Source organism: Seriola lalandi, unplaced genomic scaffold, assembly GCF_002814215.2.
Source record: "Seriola lalandi dorsalis isolate HSWRI2012SDOR001 ecotype SW California unplaced genomic scaffold, Sedor1 jcf7180002054557, whole genome shotgun sequence".
NCBI lineage: Eukaryota > Metazoa > Chordata > Actinopteri > Carangiformes > Carangidae > Seriola > Seriola lalandi.
In genome coordinates, this window is record NW_019525110.1 from 326,210 (window position 1) to 330,325 (window position 4,116).

General features: G+C 45.7%; 1 long non-coding RNA gene across 1 annotated transcript; it reads right to left on the minus strand.

Moving 5' to 3' along the window:
* Positions 1 to 1,437: 1,437 nt before the first annotated feature.
* Positions 1,438 to 4,107, minus strand: LOC111662030 (uncharacterized). Its single transcript, XR_015437832.1, has 2 exons — positions 3,974 to 4,107; positions 1,438 to 3,892 (listed from the first exon to the last, which is right to left on the minus strand). It is a non-coding gene; the product is annotated as an uncharacterized LOC111662030 (long non-coding RNA).
* Positions 4,108 to 4,116: the final 9 nt, after the last annotated feature.

A 4,116-nucleotide genomic window follows, 5' to 3' on the forward strand; every position in this document is an offset into this window, starting at 1 on the left:
CACACACACACACACACACACACACACACACACACACACACACACACAGGCTGGAGGGAGGTGGACTCAGATGCGTGTCGGGGATCTGTGTTGAAGGAGTTTTAGGGTGAAAGGTCGTGACAGCTCTGGTGGGCGGAGTCAGAAGCTGTGGAATGTGTTGAGTAACAATCAGATTATGAACTGTTCCTGTGTGATTAATATCTGAATAAAGGTTTGAACAGCAGCAGCTTTTTGGTAACAGACGAGCTGTGTTCACCGGGAACATTTACAATAATCATCATAACTTTATTTAAACACAACTTTTCTTTTCTTTCAGATAAAAGAAAAGATCAAAGAACCAAAGGATCTGACAGGAAGTGAAGAGAGTCAGTAAAATACATAAAAACAATCATTAAAACAATTTAAATCCAACGTGTTTCAGACGTTATCGAAGGTTGAGTCAAAGGAATGTGTAAAAGGAAGTTAAAGAGTGACAGTGTCTGATTTCAGAGTGTGGTGGCTCTGAGAGTGAACAGCCCCTCACCCTCAGCCACAGACCTGGACCGGGAGTCTTTTTAAGATCAGCCTGTCCGACAGGGAGTGACAGCGGAGTCATGTGACTGTAGCTGCTCCTGCAGCAGCTGAAGACCTGATCAAGTGTGTTTCAATAATCAAACTGAGAATCGATCAATAATAATGTAGAATTGATTGTAGATCAGCAGTTGAATGATCCTGACCTGATGTTTGACTGGATTATTAGACATTCAGGTTTTTACATGTCAACAGTGTGTCATTAGCGTGTTAGCATGCTAACAGTGTAACATGTATCTCAGCTTTAATCATGGTGTCATCTCTTAGTCTGACACATGTAAAGATGTTGAAGTCACTCTGTTTTCTCTTCCTGTAAAACGGAGGTGCACTGGGACAGTGTGTGTATATGTATATGTATATGTATATATATATATATATATACATATACATACATATACATATACACACACACATACTGTATAGGAGTTAATGAAACTGAGGCTTTACATGGTTCCCACACTTTTGCACATTTTAAGTTCCTGACAGACTCATTTCACTGTGTTTGCTGCAGGGTGTGTGTGTGTGTGTGTGTGGGTGTGTGTGTGTGGGTGTGTGTGTGTGTGTGTGTGTGTGTGTGCTGGTTCTTCTCACTTCAAACATCAACAATCTATGGAATTTGCCTGCGGAGTCAAAACTTCACATAAAACTTGAAGTGCAAAGAAGCAGAAACTGGAAACACAGGAACAGTGTGAGTAGGTGTAGTTGTACTGTACATTTACAGGTGAGTCACACAGGTGAGCAGGAGACTGTAAAGTGCAGTCATCAGGTGCTAATGAGAAAGACGAGAAACTTGGAGAACCACAGGACCAAACTCCAGATGTTCTGACTCTCAGGAAAAACTCGTATTTACAGATGCCACACAGCTGATTCTTGCATTCAATCCCAACTTTATTAAGACAAACTGTTTACAAGCTCACACTGACAACAGTCACAGAGCAACATGGCCGCCCCACGGGAAACCTTCCACAGTCCAAGCCTTCATACATCTCTGAGCAGCTGGTCACAGAGAACACGAGTGACGTTCAAGGTCAATCAGGAAAAAAGGAAATCAAATAGTTTCTTTAAATATAAGGTCGGGGCTGGATCCACTGATCTGATTTATTATGTGAAGACAGAGTCTGATTCTGGGTCGACTGGATCGGTTCCAGGTGAAAGGAGAGCAGAAGAAGAAAACTCCAGCTCAGCGTCTCTGTTTGACTAAATATTCAGAGGTCAGAGGTCACTGTGTCAGAAGGCTAATAAACATCACACACACTCACACTCTTTATCTTTAAATTCAACTGATGCAGGATTTTCTCAGAAGACGTCACTGTTAAAGCGGGAGGAGTCAGGAGAACAGGAACAGAGGTTGTGTGCCCTCTGGCGGCCATATTGGATTTCGACCTCCCCTTATAACAATATTACAAAGCAGCTTTGGTTCTGGCATTTCTACAAATCCAATTAACCCCAGATAGGGAGTTTACTGGCTCCGGTTTCTGCAGGTTGGAGCTTGTTCTTACAGCTGTGTCTTCTCTGACTTCAGATCTCAGAAAACGACTGAATCCAGGTGAAAACCTCCGTCAAACCAGGTGAGCTCAGAACACAGAGAGAGACTGATCAGCGGTTCCTGACCTCACAGGGGGTCTAAAGGACAATCTCAGGGTCACAACACTATTTTCAAAGAGATAAAAGGAAATTTAAGACAAATGCTGTCTCGTGTTTTTCTTTTTTAGTGAAATATTCTTTTCTTTTACGTCTTAAGCCCAAAATGTTGAATGTTTTTCTCTCTCTCTCCGTCTCCTGAGACGAGTCAAGGTCTGACGTTAGTGTACATGAGGCAGTGGCTGGTGGACAGTTACCTGACTGTGATATTCACTCATATAATAATATAAGATATAATATGTTAGACAGTGAGTGGATCAGGATTTGTTCAGATTAAAGGAGCAGAGTTCGACTGTTCAACAAGCTGAAGCTGCTTTCTGGAAAAATGTTGATTCTTTCCTCGTGTGACATTTGAGTAATTGAAGTGATCGGAGCCAGGCGGCCTCTACATGAGTCAACAAGACGCTGCCCAGAGGCACTGCGGCAGGAGACTGGAGCCTGGACCCTCCCACTGCCAGATGTTTCTGTGCCGCTGTAACATGTGGTGGTGTATCGATGTGAGAGCGACGTCTCAGTGAGAAAAATCCTACTTTCTAACGGCTGCGTTTGTCAGAGACAATGACACTGCAGGAAGCAGACAAACCACTTCGTCTGTCTGTTGTTGCTTTTCTTTCCCTCACGTCAGTTGATTCTTCACATTCCTCCCAGTAACAAACCCCGCCCTGCCCCCCCCCCCCCCCCCCAAAGGGACAGTCCAAGTTATCAGATGTGGGGTTGTGTGAGGTGTTCATGCACAGTCAGTGTGTTTCCTGCAGTAGATTCAGTTTAGAGCAGCAGCAGGAGGACTGTTGGGGGCGGGGCCAGCAGTAAACACCTGTTTAGACACTTTTAAAAGACGGCCACTGAAACAATCCAACATCTGTTTAAATGTAGAAGATTTTCCGCGTCCCTACGCTACGGAGGAGGATCAGGGATGTGTGGAAAAAACTTTTTTCTGAGATTAAACTCAAAATTTTGATGTTTTTTAGATTAAACTCAAAGTCTGAGAGAAATTTTTTTTTTACGTGTGGCTCTAATCCTCTTCCGTACTTCGCATAAGCGCACCTACAGCGTGCACCGTGTCACGCCGCAGCTGCAGGTCAGCTGAGTGAATCAGAAAGAGCTTCATCTACATTTAAACAGATGTTGGATTGTTTGCGTGGATGTTTTCTGAAGCAGGTGTTTCTCTCCTGACTGGCAGCTGATCTGAATCTGCTGCAGGTAACACACCGACACCTCACACCACCCCACGTCTAATAACCACAACCATCCCTTTAAAGTATGCACGTGCACGCTCCTGTTCATGCACTCGTGCTTCGATGAACCCAACCACAGGTAGATGAGGGCGTGGCGTTTGCTCTCTGCTCTCGACGGCCTTCAGAAACAGAGGAGTGTGCAGCCGGAGTGAAGAGATTCTCACTGTACCGTGAATGAGAAGAGAGAAGCCTGGTCGCGTGGTTTAGAGTCAGCAGACGTGGGCACAGGTGCATACTTTAGGGGACAGGTGAGTGTTGGGACATGAAGCAGCCAGCTCAGCAGCCCAGAGTCTCTGTCTCTCCTCCAGATGTCTGCGACTGGTCTGGGAGCAGAGAGACAGACAGGAGGGGGGCTCCAGCTAGCTAGCAGGGCGAGCTAGCTTAGTTAGCTGCCCAGGCCTCGAGGTCCGCCATGTCGTCTTCGTCCTCCTCCTCCTTCTTCTTGGCTGAAAACAAATGCAGACACATGATCACGTGTCACTCAGCAGAGCTCAGGGGTGTGTACTCAGGTGAGTCAGAGTGTATACCTGGTCTGGAGGGTAGTGATGTCGATGGGACGCTGGGCAGAGGGACGTCTTCTGTTCCTTCAATCTCCAGGAGATTCTTGTCAAGTTCCTCCTGCTCCAGCTCCTCCAGCTCTGCCATCAGCTCGTCCTGCACACACACACAC